This window comes from Cetorhinus maximus, chromosome 23 (assembly GCF_964194155.1).
Source record: "Cetorhinus maximus chromosome 23, sCetMax3.hap1.1, whole genome shotgun sequence".
Taxonomy (NCBI): Eukaryota; Metazoa; Chordata; class Chondrichthyes; order Lamniformes; family Cetorhinidae; genus Cetorhinus; species Cetorhinus maximus.
This window is the reverse complement of record NC_135901.1, coordinates 63,670,962-63,686,324: the sequence shown is the minus strand read 5'-3', so window position 1 is coordinate 63,686,324 and position 15,363 is coordinate 63,670,962. Positions and strand designations below refer to the sequence as shown.

Sequence of the window (15,363 nt, the reverse complement as noted above, 5' to 3'; positions counted from 1 at the left end):
AATGTGCAGAAAGTGGAGCTGTGATCAGCTTATAGCTCAGAAGATTTACAGCAAGAATGTATAAAACAGGCTGATGCTCACGGTGCCTGATTAGAATCGGTGAGCTGTATCTGACGATTGAGGCCATTTAAATGTCGTTCAACGAGTCCGGTTCCAGATTCTGTCCTCGAAATGATAAGAAAACTCGCTGCATTTGCCCATTGTCTTGAATTCAAAGCATCACATGGAAGATAAGAAAGTTCATCTTAACCGTGGTGTTAGGAAACATAAAATGACAGAAAGTTACAGCAAAGAAAGAGGCCATTCGGCCCTGTGTGCTGCTTTCAAAGCGCAGTGTGATTGGTTGGCGTGAATACCCAAAGATATTCGTCATTTTAGAAGAATGGACAAAAAGGGAAAGGTGGTGGGGTAGCGCTGTTAATAAGGAACGAGATCGGTACATTAGTGAGAGAGGGTCTTAGATCGAAGGATCAAGATGTAGAATCAGTTTGGGTGGAGATAAGACACAGCAAGAGGCAGCAAACATTGCTGGGAGTTGTTTATAGGCCACTAAACTGTATCGGTGATGTTGGGCATGAGGTAATTCAGGAAATTAGATCTGCTTGTGACATGGGTAATACAGGAATAATATTCTGTCGTGCACCACCAGCTCTATAGTCAGTGTTTTGTAACCTATCACAGCCCTTCTCTTTTATTGTCACCCCCTCACTCCGACTCTGGGTTTGTTCCCGAGTTTTGCCCTTGAGACATTTCCAGCTCTGATGTGAAACTTCCACTCTCACTCCACCAATTCGAGCAGAGCTATACTGTGTTATTTTCAAACAGCAAATCAATCACATTGATTTGAACAGCTTGCCCAGGAGGAATAAGTTTCAACTCCCTAACCAGGAATCGAACGCAGGCTGTACTGATAAAATTACCCTATTCTAACCATTAACCCAGCAGTAGGACACATTCAGGCTGCTTATGGCATTTTTTCATTCCACTTCTCTTTCACCAGAGACAAGTTTCCTTGGCCAAATGGTCTGTGTCGGATGAACACAAGTGACGTCTTCAGTCAATAAGAAGAACCATTGATACTTTCCTCCTTTAAGACAGTTCTTAAAGCCTCCCCCTTTGACCGAGCTTTTAGTCATCTGACCGAATATGTGGCTCGGTGTCACACTTTGTAATATAATGATCCTGGGGAACGCCTTGTGACGTTTCATTAGGAAAAAGGAGCTTTATAAATATAAGTTGTTGTAGTCCATACATAGGAAGAAACAAACTCCTCTTGCCTCTTTCATCCTCATATTTTTCACTGTAACATTGTAATGTGAAGTTCCACAACTAATGTGAATACAGCTTGTGTTCGTAAAAATGTGTTCAGCTCCTTGGAGAACTGAACAAAATTGGCCCACACAGAGGAACACACACAGAGTTATACACAGAGAGAGACAGAGGCCTAAGGGGAGACAAATGCCAGAATGAAATCATGTCACCAAATTGGCTCAGGTTTTTTTTTCCATTTCCGACTGGAGATTTGCAGAAGGCTGACAAATGAATGGAAATAAGCAAACACAGGTGGAGCACTTTTCCCCGATTCAAAAGATAATTAGCTCTGTCGGTGCACGGTTAAAATCAGAAATAATGAGAAACATAGTCGGCAGAATTCAAACCTGTGCGGGGTAACTCCAATAGATTTATAATCCGTTGCCTTAACCACTCAGCCACGACTACAGAAAATCCTTCTACACTACTAGTATTTGTATGAAATTATAAAATATTTACAACAGAGAAAGCAGTCTTTCTGTCATTGCCATTTTCATTGCCATGACATGACCTTTTCCCCAGAACCCTGCAATTTATGCTGTCTCTCCTCGTTCTTCCCACCAAACTGGGAATGAAAAAGTGAGAATGACCCAACCCGGCCAATTACCGCCCCATCAGTCTACTCTCCATCATTAGGAAGGTATTGGAAGGAATCATCAACAGTGCCATCAAGCGGCACTGACTTAGCAATAACCTGCTCACTGATGTCCAGTTTGGGTTCCGCCAGGGCCTCTCAGCTCCTGCCCTCGTTACAGCCTTGGTTCAAACATAAACAAAAGAGCTGAACTCCCGAGGTGAGGTGAGAGTGACTGCCCTTGACATCAAGGCAGCATTTGACAGAATGTGGCATGGCCCGAGCAAAACTGGGGTCAATGGGAATCAGCGGGAAACTCTCTGCTTGTTCGAGTCATACCTGGCACAAAGGGAGATGGTTGTGGTTGTTGGAGGTCAGTCATCTTAGCTCCAGGACATCACTGCAGGACGTTCTCAGGATAGTGTCCTCGGCCAAACCAGCTTCACTAATGACCTTCCGTCCATCATAAGGTCAGAAGTGGGGATGTTCACTGATGATTGCACGATGTTCACCATGATTCACGACTCCTCAGATACTGAAGCAGTCCATGTCGAAATGCAGCAAGACTTGGACAATATGCAGACTTGGGCTGACAAGTGGCAAGTAACATTCGCGCCACACAAGTGTCAGGCAGTGACCATCTCCAACAAGAGGGAATCCAACCATCGTCCCTTGATGCTCAATAGCATTTGTAGCACTGAATAATCCGCTATCAACATCCAGGGGGTTACCATTGACCTGGAACTGAACTGGACTAGCCATACTGTGGCTACAAGAGCAGGTCAGACGCTAGGAATCGTGCAACGAGTAGCTCACCTCCTGACTCCCCAAAGCCTGTCCACCATCTGCAAGGCACAATTTAGGAGTCTGATGGAATACTCCCCACTAGCCTGGATGAGTGCAGTCCCCAGTACAATGAAGAAGCTGGACACCGTCCAGGGCAAAGCAGTCTGCTTGACTGGCACCACATCCACATTCACTCCCTTCACCACCGATACACAGTAGCAGCAGTGTGTACCATCTAGAAGATGCACTGTAGGAATTCACCAAGGCTTCTTAGACAGCAGCGCCCAAACCCACGAATATTACCAGGCAGAAGGGCCAAGGCAGCAGATAGATTGGAACACCACCACCTGGAATCTCCCCTTCAAGTCACTCACCATCCTGACTTGGAAATATATTGTTGTCCTTCACTGTCACTGGGTCAAAATCCTGGAACACCCTTCCTAACAGCACTGTTGGTGTACCTACCCCACATGGACTGCAGCGGTTCAAGAAGGCAGATCACCTTCCCTAGGGCAATTAGGGATGGGCAATAAATGCTGGCCCAGACAGCGAAGCCCACATCCCATGAATGAATTTAAGAAAAGATTCAGGTTAGCCTGCAAATTATATTGCCTTGTTCTTCTGACCAAAGTAAAGCCCTGCAAAGTCTGACGTATTTGCTCAAGTGAGGAACCAGCTGAAGCTTTCAACATTGGGTTTCTTAACACCGAGTTTCCAATTGGTAATTGGACAATGGCTTGAAAGCGAAAAAAAAAATAGGGTTAAGGAGAAAGAGAAGGAAATTGTCATTAATTATAAAGCTCTTTGTGCAAAACTGACATAGACACCATGGGTGTAAGGTCCTGTTACTGCCCTGTGCCATTTGATGATGACATTGTTGATCAGTCTGTCTCCAGCATTCCTAATGAGAACAGCCGAATTCCATTTCTTCAAAACAAAGACCCAAAGTGCTGCTGCATGACGTCACCGCTTAACATTCCAGACAGCTCCATTGGGCTCTTTACAGCGCAGGCTTTATAGAGGCGAGTGGGGTCATATTCGCTTCACATATGATGGAGCTGTGGTTTGAAACCAAATAAGAGCATTATCCAAGCTTTTTTATTCGAGTGAGTGAAAGTTCGATAATTTACGTTTGTTGTAAATATGAACACGACGGTTGGAATCCTGCTGACTAAATTTTTCACCATTTGTGATTTTAACCAAATTAATTATCAGTCAATTAGAAGGAAACATATCCAAATACGTCCGTATTTTCTGATTTCCATTCATTTGTCCGCATTCAGGAAATTTGCTTTTGGAAATGGAACAAACATTGAGCCAAGTTGGTGACATCCTTGCTTTCTGGGTGTGGGTCTCTCCTTAAGCCTCTGTCACTCTCGGTGTATATTTCTGTGTCTGTTCCTCTGTGATTGTCAGTGTGGTTCAGTTCCCTCAGGGGGTGAAAACTTTTTTAACGTCGGAAACTTGATTCACATTAGTTCAGGTTAAAATGTCGATGAGAAAAGTATCAGCGTGAAAGATAGAACAGGAGAGTGGCCCTTTCTTTATTTATCCTACAATAACAACTTGTATATATAAAGCGCCTTTAACCTGTTGAAACATCACAATGCGTTCCCCAGGATCATTCTATAACAAAGTGTGACACTGGGCCTCATATTCGGTCAGATGACTAAAAGCTCGTTCAAAGGGGGAGGCTTTAAGAACTGTCTTAAAGGAGGAAAGTATCTATTTCATGTTCCAGCTAACAGCAATGGTTCTTCTCATTGGTTAAGAAGTCGCTTGTGTTCAACTTAAACAGATCATTTGGCCGGAGAAAGTTGTCTCTGGTGAAAGAGATCGGGAATGAAAAAAAAAGTGAAAACTTGCCTCCATAATCCTTATTGGTAGTTTCCCTGATGTCCAGTGACTCGGGATTGGCGCTTCCATTGGACCAACAGCGAATAGGGTGGAGGGTTTTGGAAATTGAAAGTTGCACATGAGCAGCTTGTGGGGCTATTTCACCTCACTGTCGATTTCATGTTCCAGCTCACAGCAACCGTTGTTTTCATTGGCTGAAGAAGTCGTTTATCTTGGACCTAAACAGGCAGGTTTGTGGTGAAAGAGATGTGAACTGAAAAACATTAGGCAAAAGTAGCGTAGATAAGCCAAATCGAAAAATATTACTCCAGCTTCCCTGGTGGTCTAGTGGTCAGGATTCGGCGCTCTCACCGCCGCGGCCCGGGTTCGATTCCCGGTCAGGGAATATCGAGTTATTGAGTTTTTCGGAACGAGAGCTGTTTACTCATTGATTGGAAACGTTTAAAAGCTCCACCAGAATCAGAGAAGTGAGGGCTGACGTTTCACCCCAAGAACTGGAAAACATCACACTTGGTTCAAGTGGAGTGAGGGAATGAAGGAAGAGGATAAGAGGTTGGTTGCAAAGCACTGACTATAGAAATGTTGGTGTGAGGCAAAATATGGATGGGAGAAGTACGAATTTTGCTGCCTACTGTTTGCACTGGCACAAATATCACTCCTGATGGATGAACCAATCACTACCGCTCTTTGAAAGCAGCACGCCCGGCCGAATGGCCACTTTCTGTGCTGTGACTTTCTATAATTTTATGTTTCCCAACAGTACGGTTCATTCTGACATTTTGTAACCCACTCGATCGAGATGCGCTTTCTTACCTTGTATTCAGCTCTTTTGAAACCAAAACACGGAGCAAATTCAGCGAGTTTTCTTCTCATTTCCAGCACGAGATTTGTCACGAGACTAATTGAGCGACACATTAATGGTGCCAATCCTTCCCTGGAGCTCACCGCGTCCAAAGACCACTTTTATCACCAGCCTGTTATACACATTCTTGCAGGACGTCTGCTGAACAATATAAGCCTATCACAGCTCTGCTTTCTTCACATCGAAACCCAGTGTGAAAATTAATTCAAAAGCTGAACAACTGGGAGGAGAGTGTGACTGTGGATAATCGGCACTGTGCACATTCCTGTAATCATTATCTGGGAGAACTAGGAAGGTGAGATCCAGGTGTCTCTTTACCCACGATTTTTATCCATCCCCACGAACTGACTGTGTCTGCATCAAGCAGCGAATTGACCTGGGAGCTGCACGGGCAGAGGAAGCTGCAGGCGAGGCAGGAACAGAAGCAGAAAGAGATGCGACAATAAAGTGCTTTGAATTTGATGTGTGTCAGTTGCTTTCAGTGGTGAACGTCTGACTTGTAAGTTTCACAGGAGCCGCTGTGATTATTTGGTGTTTTTGTATTTAAGCAACAATATTTAAAAGTTAAAAGATAAAAGCAAATTACTGCGAATGGTGGAAACCTGGAACAAAAACAGAAAATGCTGGAAAAACCTCAGCAGCTGGAGGGAGAAACAGGGCCAATGTTTCTAGTCCGTACGACTCTTAATCAGATTTTTAAACTTTTTACACCGCCCAGCTTAGGGCTCGAACCTACGAACCTGATATTAAGAGCCACATGCTCTACCGACTGAGCTAGCACGGCATGCCAAATATAGCTTCGTATCTCAACATACATGGTTAATACTGTTGCTTTCCACCTAATGCCTCAACTTGATCGGAATTTTAAAATGTGGAGCGTAATCGGCCTACAAATGCCCGAAGGTTGCAATGCATTCCTCTCAATCATCAATAACATCATTCACATCTTCCACTTCTTAGCTGCACCTCCTTCCAAATACTGTGATCCATTTTCCTCAGGATTTTCTCCTGGATTTAATGTTTACCTGCTTTGTGACCTCTTTTTGAAATCAGATTCGCATCAACATCCAACACAAATTGAATTGCAAACCTGACGGACAAACAATGGAAAAATGTCACTCGGTAACACAAATCCCATGGTGCTCATTCACAACAGTCAGCATTACAATCAAATGAAGGAATTTTACAGTGATAAGGTTTAGAAAGTTGGTGTGACTTTTATTTGTGACTCACTCACTCGGGAATTCTGTAAATGCTGCCCGGAGGTTTAGTGACCGGGATACAATCTACCTGTGTTTCTCCTGAGCCACAGATACAAGCCCCGCCTCCAAGCTATCCCAGACAGGGAGTCACTGAGTCTAATCTTCAGATTGCCACGACCCAGATCGCTATCAGTTTTACTCTTCCAAAATAAAGGTTGGGACATTCATTGTGGATACATGGAAACAGTCTGATCCCACCCACTGCAGACACATCCATGTCACCGAGAACCAGCTCTCCTACAACCGGTGCCGTCTCCCTTCGAACTTTTGCGTGTCTTGTCTATTACCAAGTATTCTGATTGTCCCGAAGCCGATATTAGGTTTGAATTCCTGATGTGCAGTAACGAGAATCCTTTCAATGTCTCAGATCAGTTAATTTCACAATGTTCCAGCGTCTTAAAGAAGGGAAAGGTGCCTTGACTGTCTCTGGTCAGTCGGACAGTTCACCCTTCATTCTCCTCTGATTCCGGTTCCCAAAGTCTTTCTGAAGATTTACAAAGCTGGCAAGTGGGTTTTCTGTTTTGTTTCCTTCTTCATTTTCCTTCCTGCCAACTGACAATATTTTCCAAAATCTCGTCTCAATCCTCCGCCTTGCATCATGTCCAGGGATGAGGAAATTCAGTTTTGTGGAGAGATTATAGAGACCGGGATTGTTCTCTTTAAAATAAAGAAGGTTAAATGAAGGTTTCACGGAGCTGTTCAAAATGATGGGGGTGGGGTCAATGGGGACATGCGGTTTGATGGAGCGGATAGGGAGAGACTGTTTCCACTGACGGGGGTCAGTAACCAGAGGACTGGGAGTTAAGATAATTAAAGAAAGACAGGCTTGCATTTTAATATCGCTATTCCCGACCAGTGGATGTCTCAAACAACTTTCCAACCAATTAAGTACTTTTTGAAATAAAAACAGAAAATTTTGGAAATGCTCAGCAGGTTTCTGTCTCCACAGATGCTGTCAGACCGGCTGCGTTTTCCCTGCATTTCCTGTTTTCCTTTCTAGATTTCCGCAGTGTTTTGCTTTTATTGAAGTGCAGTCATTGTTGTAATGTTGGGAACACGGCAGCCATTCACCGCTCAGGAAACAGTCATAATCAGGCACGTCACAATGAGCAGACCACGTGCTATTGGTTGAGGGTTAATCCCTGACCAGGCCACTTGGCTGCAACGTGAATCCACTCGGCTCAAAGTGAATGCAGGTGTTTATTGGGTTTGATTTTAACCGGAAGAAGAAGGATAGGCAATACAAATACAAACTCATTCTCTCGATGTGCCCATTGCCTTAACCACTTAACTACAAGGACTGGGTATCTGTCCGTTTAAATGTTGCTCGGTGAAAATTTTCATCATTCCCCACTTTGTACCACCCCGACCCTTAGAAGCTGAAAAGTCTCCAGTCAAAAAAAAAAGAAAGAAAACTCCTCTTGTATCTTTTAAATCTGCTCTTCTTGTTCTCTGTATCATCTTAATATGAAGCTACACAATTAACGTGAATAATGTTTGAATGGTAAAAATGAGGAACTGACCACATTGGCATACACAGACATATACACCAACATTGACAGAGGGCAAGGAATTGACCCTAAAGAGAGACAAATATCCAGAAAGCAAGCCTGACACCAACCTGGCTCCGTTTTTGTTCCATTTTTAGCTGCAACTTTTGTGAATGCTTGCAGACGAATGGGAATTTGAGAACGCTGGAGATTTTGGGTGGTTCTTATTCAACTTAATCGTTAATTAATTGTGCAGGTACACTGCAAAATTCAGGAATGATAATAAGCGTAGTTGGCAGGATTCCAGCCAACCTGTGGAGACCAAAAAGCATTCGAAACCCGTGAGCTGGTATCTGTTGGTTCCAATGGGGCAGCTGCAGACACCAAAAACAGGACAAAGCACTTGGCAGCGGTGGGATTCGAACCCACGCCTCCAAAGAGACTGGAGCCTAAATCCAGCGCCTTAGTCCGCTCGGCCACGCTACCTCACTGAGTACTGTTAGTCATCGTTTCCTTCACTGGTGTTGACACCAAAATAAAACAGAAACAAAGGAGCAGGAATCGGTCATTGGGAATCTCGAACCAACTCCGTCAGTTAATCAGATCATCCTGCACTTTGTAACAAACAGAAGTCATCTCCAGTAGTAACTTTTTTATTTCAATGTTTTATTATTTCGATTTTCAAATGATGTTTTTTTTCCCTATGTGACTGTGCGTGTTTGCTCAATGAAATGTTGGTAAAGGGTGATTAGATTGTGTTTGTCGACTCAGAAAAATGAGGAGATTGGTCAGAATAAACATTTTTTTTAGAACATTCGATTGAAATCAACTATTTTTAAAATGTTCATAACAGTAATAAAAATTCGGAATCCAACTCTCCGTGTCATTGGGTCAGGGAAACTTTGTTAATTTTCACACACTGAGCATGGACACTGCAGAAGCTCCTGTACCTCTTTCAATATTGTTCCTCTCAACTCAGAGTTTTCAAAAGGGAATTGGACAATGACTTGATAGGAGGAGAAAAAAAATCAGGGTTATGGACAGAGACAAAGAAATTCAGATTACTGGAAAGCTCTTTGTACAAAACTGACGTAGATCCATTGGGCCAAAATACCTCTTATCATTCTGTGCCATTTGATGATGACATTGTTGATCAGTCTGTCTCCAGCATTCCTAATGAGAACAGCCGAATTCCATTTCTTCAAAACAAAGACTCAAAGTGCTGCTGCATGACGTCACCGCTTAACATTTCAGTGAAGCCCATTGAACTTTTCGGTTATCTCCTGTTTCTGCAGTGCAGTGATTGTCACATTTGCCTGACACATGATAAGATCCCTGGTTCAAGACTGCACAGAACCATTATCTAAATCTGCAGGTTCATGTATGTTGAAGGCAGTACCTTACAGCCATGTGGTCTGATCACTGTTTATCCTTCAGCCAAACACACATGATCTGCTCATTGTGATTGGTTAATCAGGAGTGACTTTTGTCCCAGTCTGAACTGCAGGAAGAAAAATCCATTGTCACACAAGCAGTCCCATGTTGTAGCTCTTGCAACTTTTAAACCAGTTGTTGTTCACTTTATCATTTACCATGAAGATAGATAACGAATGTGAATAAAGTTTGCAATGGTAAAAATATGTTCATTCCTCTGGGAACTGAACCACATTGAAACACACACAGACAGAAATACCGAGAGTGACAGAGGCCTAAGGAGAGACAAACACCCAGAAAACAAGAATACCACCAACTTGGCTTAGTGTTTGTTCTATTTCCGACTGCAGATTTGGTGAGTGCTTCTCGATGAATGGAAATGAAAGAACGCAGAAGCGAAGCAGGACAAAACACACGCGAGTGATTGGAAGGATTTTATTGCATTTAACCAATAATTAATTCGGGGGGCACCTGAAAGATGAAACAGTGAGCAGCGCAGTCAGGAGGATGGCGAAACTGCATGGGGAGACCCCAATGGATTTTAAATCCATCGCCTTAACCATTCAGCGCGACTACAGTCGCTGGGCTAATGGTCATGTTGCTCAACCAAAATCATAGTATTGTTGCAGCAGAGAAAACTGGATTCGGTCCCACCTATTTCCGGTCACCTTGTAATTTATATCACCCCTCCTCATTTTTCCGAAGAAAATGAAGCACTTCAGGCGACAACTTTCCCCAGCGCATCCTGAGGGATTTGCTGAAGAGACCGAAGAAAACGAATTAGCTGGAATTTTGACAGCGGTGGGGTTTGAACACACAATTTAAATTCAGTTCATCAGGCCATTTAACCACGCTTACGACAGCGAATGCTCCTTCAACCATTATTTTGAGTGGGACCAGCTCTGAATTAGAACATAACAACTGGGGCAGTAATGGAAACATTTTGCCCCTCGAGCCCCCCCATGGAGAATCAAAGACAAGGTTACATTTGGCCCTGGCCTGAGGAACACAGGAGTTTTGAACAGGAGGAGGCCATTCAGCCCTTCAAACCTGCTTCAACATTCAATAAGATCATGTCTGATCTGGTCCTGGTCTCAACTCCACTTTCATGCTCCCCCACCGCTCCCCCCTCATATAAGCCTTGACTCCCTTGTCTATCAAGAATCTGTCTAATTCTGCCTTGAATAAATTCAATGACCCAGCCTCCACTGCTTTCTGGGGAAAATAATTCCACAGACCATCGGCGGGATAAAAAATTTCCACATCTCTTTCTGAAAAGAGAGGTCTCTTACTCTTCTGGAAACTAACTCACCTGGTCCTACTCCCCCACCTTTTCCCCGGAGACCTGCATTTTCTGTCCAATTCTCTTTTGAAATCCGCGATTGAATCTGCCTCCCCCACACTCTCAGGTAGTGCATTCCTGATCCTAACCACTCACTGTGTAACAGAGAAACCCCTTTAGAATTGTACACTTTATTCGATGTTGCATCTCCTCATTCTTCCGACCAACATGAATCACTTCACACGTCCCTGCATTAAATTCCAGCTGCCACTTGTCCACCCAAATGGATTTGTTGAAGAGTCCGACAGGAGAACCGACTCAAACTGGGAATGAAAGAGTGAGAATGAAAGAGGAAGAGAAGTTACGGGTTTTGTAGATCCCAGGGGAAAGTGACTCCAGGATCAGTTCATTGTGACAGTTCACACAGCAACAAGAAAGCAACATTCCTTGCTGAGGGCCAAACCCGGGCGGCAGGAGAGGGAGTGCCGAATAATAGCATGTTTAGTTCAAGTACAGAGGGCTTGTTCATCGAGTGTGTTAGACATGAACATGAAGTGAACAGTGAAGTGAACTAGTGCCACAAGCTGCAGATGTACAACTTTCATTTTCCAAAACCCACCAACCTAATCAATGCGGCTCCTCTGAACCTTTCAAGGCAAATATTGATCCTTTATAAGGTGCCGTTCCCAGAACTATACACAGTCCTCCAGGTGTGAACTAACCGGGGCTTTGTATAGCTGTAGCAAACCTTTCCCTTTTTTCTATAGCAGCCTCTGTAACAGCCTGTACGGCGAGGGGAATTAGATTGTATATATCAGCTGAGAAAGATGAGGAGATGCTCAGCCAGAATAAAATTCCTTTGCAAATTCCATTTGAAATGAACTTCATTTTTTTGAAAGCTGTTTAAGAATCCCCAGTCTGACTCTTCATGTCATTGGGTCAGGCAAACTTTGCTAATTTTCACACACTGAGCATGGACACTGCAGAAGCTCCGGCACCTCTTTCAATATTGGTTTTCTTAACTCAGAGTTTTCGAAAGGGAATTGGACAATGACTTGAAAGTGTCAAAGATCATGGTTATGGAGAAAGAAAACGACACGGAGACTAATTAGAAAGAACATCGTAAAAAGTTGTTATTGATATGAAGGGCTGAATGGTCTCCTCACGTGCTATGTCATTTTATGATAACATTATCAGATTAATTTGACGGCAGCATTTCTAAATCTGCCACCCGAATTCCATTTCCACAAATCAAAGACCCAAAGTGCTGCTGCAGGACCTCACAGTTTAACATGATATGTAGCTGCCTCTGGCTCTGTCAGGTATTGTTCTGTATTGGAGTGGTTATCACATGTGAAAGGTCCCCGCTTTGAAACTGGGCAGAAACATGATCAAAATCTGTTAATTTAATGGTAAGCAAATGTCCAAAAATTCACGTTTGATGCTAAATATTAAGGGAATACAATATCTCACAGCCACGTGTCCTGTTCATCCCTCAATCAACGTCACAAACACACATTGTCCGCTCATTATGACGTTGTTGTTTGTGGGATTTTGCTGAGCGGTGATTGGCTGTTGTGTTTCCTACATCACAACAATGGCGACACTTCAAAAAGTCCTTCATTGGCAGGATAGCGCTTTGAGACGTCCGCTGGTCGGGAAAAGTGCTATATAAATGCAAGCCTGTCTTTCTTTAATTATCTTAAATCCCAGTGTCTGGTTACTGACCCCGGTCAATGGAAACAGTTTCTTCCCTATCTGCTCCATCAAACCTCCCGTCCCCACCTCCCTCCAGCATTTCCCTACCCTCCCCGCCAAGCTGTGTGAATCTTTAGAAACTCTTTGGGAACCTGAAACAGAGGAGAATGAAGGGTGAACTGTCCGACTGACCAGAGACAGTCAAGGCACCTTTCCCTTCTTTCAGATGCTGGAACATTGACACCGATGTCATCAGTGATATTAACTGACCTGAGACATTGAAAGGATTCTCGTTACTGCACATCAGGAATTCAAACCTAATATCGGCTTCTGGACAATCAGAATATTTGGTAAAAGACAAGACACCGTAACGCTCGAAGGAAGATGGCACCGGTTGTAGGAGAGCTGGTTCCCGGTGACATGGATGTGTCTGCAGTGGGTGGGATCAGACTGTTTCCATGTATCCACAGTGAATGTCCCAACCTTTATTTTGGAAGAGTAAAACTGATAGAGAATAATTGTCATTCCGGTAGCAGCAATCTGAAGCTTTAACTCGCTAACTCCCTGGTTCAGGATATCTTGCAGACTGGTTTTATATCAGTTGCTGTGGTGCAATTGGTCAGCGCATTCGCTGTTAACCAAAAGATTGGTGGTTCAGAACACATCCAGGAGTGAAGCTTTCACGGTTTTCTACCCATCAGCAGTCATTGACACTCAGGTCTGGGTTCTCACTGGGTGCTTTAACAGCAGGAAAACATTGCCCAGCTACACTGTTACCCAGTGAGTTCCCTCACAAGCAACTTGTTCGAATATTCATTTCAAATATAACAAGAAAACATTTAGACCTACCATGTAACTATGTCTAACATATTAGAAATCTATGAAAATATTGGATTCAAACAAACCCATCAATTATTCTCTCTTCCTCAGCTACACAGTAAGTGAGACAGGGAAAAGCAGAAAAGCAGCAATATTCCAGCCCCGCACTCTCCAATCACCCGCTGCCAGCAGAAAGCAGCGGCTGCACCTTCAATCAGCGGGTTACTGCCCATCCCTGAGACGCAAGATACTCCAACCCGGCCCAAACCTCTCAATACACCGAGCACAGGCTCAGGAAAATGCAGGTACATTATAACCTGGTCACTAAATCTCTGAGCAGCATTTACAGAATACCCGAGTTCACTCACTAATAAAAGTCACACCAACTTTCTAAATCGTTTCACTGTAAAATTCCTTCATGTTATTGAAAATCTGACAGTTATGAATCTGAAAATGAGCACCATGGAATTTGTGTTAGAGAGTGGCTTGTTTTCCATTGTTTGTCCGTCAGGTTTGCAATTCAATTTGTGTTGGATATTGAAGCGAATCTGATTTCAAAATGAGGACACAAAGTAGGTAAATATAAAATCCAGGAACAAACCCTGAGGAAAATGGATTACAATGTTTGGAAGGAGGTGCAGCTGAGAAGCGGAAGCTGTGAATGATGTTATTGATGATTGAGTGGAAAGTAGTGGTCAATTACCTTCTCTGCCATTTCAGTCAGAAAGTGAACTCGCTGTGATAACAGACATGGAGATGTTCTTTTGGTATGTCTGGCTCGCACAGTTGGTCATGCATGAGATGCAATCTCAGGATCGTGAGTTCAAGCCCCATGTTAGATGCCATTTTTAAAAACCTTGCTGCTTTCATGGGTGAACCCAGCTCTCCATTCCTCCTGCTGTATCACCGCTCAAACTGAGTCTTTCTCCTGTGTGCTTTTGTTAATATCACAGCTGCAAGTATATATGTGAAAACCACCCTCCACTTCACTGGAAGTGCGTGAGACAAGTTTGTAGGTGCGGCCTAATTTACGATGAGTGATGACACTTTAAAAGCAGCGAGTTCCACTCAAGCCCCTGTACCAACAAAACTGTTCAGAGTCACAGAATTAGAATGGACACTTCCTGGGGGACCGATAGTGGCGGGTCCACATTAAACAGGATCCAGATGAGAATGATCTGATTCATAAGATTAGGGGGTAGTTTTTGGGAACTCCTTCTGAACCTTATTCAAATCAAAATGAGCTTCGAGGAAACATTGGATAGGATGGGGTTGTTTTCTTTGGAACAGAGGAGGCTGAGGGGAGATTTAATTGAAGTGTATAAAATTATGAGTCACCGAGATAGAGTGGATAGGAAGGACCTATTTCCGTGAGCAGAGAGATCAATAACCAGGGACATAGATTCAGAAATAAAGAAATCCTCATATTCATATAGCGCCTTTCCCCACTACCAGAATCCCAAAGTGCTTTCCAGCCAATGAGGTACTTTGGAAGTGGATTCACTGTTGTAAAGTAGGAAACACAGCAACTCCCACACACAGCAACGTCACAATGAGCATAGAATCTGTTCTTGTGATGTTGATTGGGGGATAAATATTGGACAGGACATGGGACCCTGCTCTTTGTGATATAGCGACATGGGGAATTTTACACCCACCTGAGAGGGAAGGGGGAGGGGGGTGGCTCAGTTTAAAATCTCAAGGAAACACCACCACAAGTGCAGGACTCAATCATTGCTCTGAGGGAATGTCAACTTAAAATGCTGTGCTCAATTTTTAGCAATGAGATTTGACATAGCCTTCCAACATAAAGGGGAAAGTATTAACATCAGAGCCACAGCAAAACCAACAATTCAATTTAACAGAATTAATGGAAGGATTAGACGGGAGTTGTCAATTAATTTGTTTCACTCAGTGGGCGTGGGGGGGTCTGGAACTCACTGCCTGAGCTGGTGGTAGAGGCAGAAACCCCCATTTGATTAAAGAAA

General features: G+C 43.5%; 2 protein-coding genes and 2 non-coding genes across 4 annotated transcripts in view; 2 read left to right on the top strand and 2 right to left on the bottom strand.

Annotated features, from left to right (window-relative positions):
- LOC144698082 (uncharacterized) overlaps positions 1-15,363 on the top strand; it is a 126,372-nt gene that overhangs the window by 1,704 nt on the left and 109,305 nt on the right. The gene's annotated exons all lie outside the window — the stretch shown is intronic.
- The window catches only part of LOC144697683 (uncharacterized), a 672,764-nt gene that overhangs the window by 633,629 nt on the left and 23,772 nt on the right, over positions 1-15,363 (bottom strand). The window lies entirely within an intron of this gene.
- On the top strand, positions 4,842-4,913 carry trnae-cuc (transfer RNA glutamic acid (anticodon CUC)). The gene has a single exon. It is a non-coding gene; the product is annotated as a tRNA-Glu (tRNA).
- trnal-uag (transfer RNA leucine (anticodon UAG)) lies at positions 8,547-8,628 on the bottom strand. Its single transcript has one exon. It is a non-coding gene; the product is annotated as a tRNA-Leu (tRNA).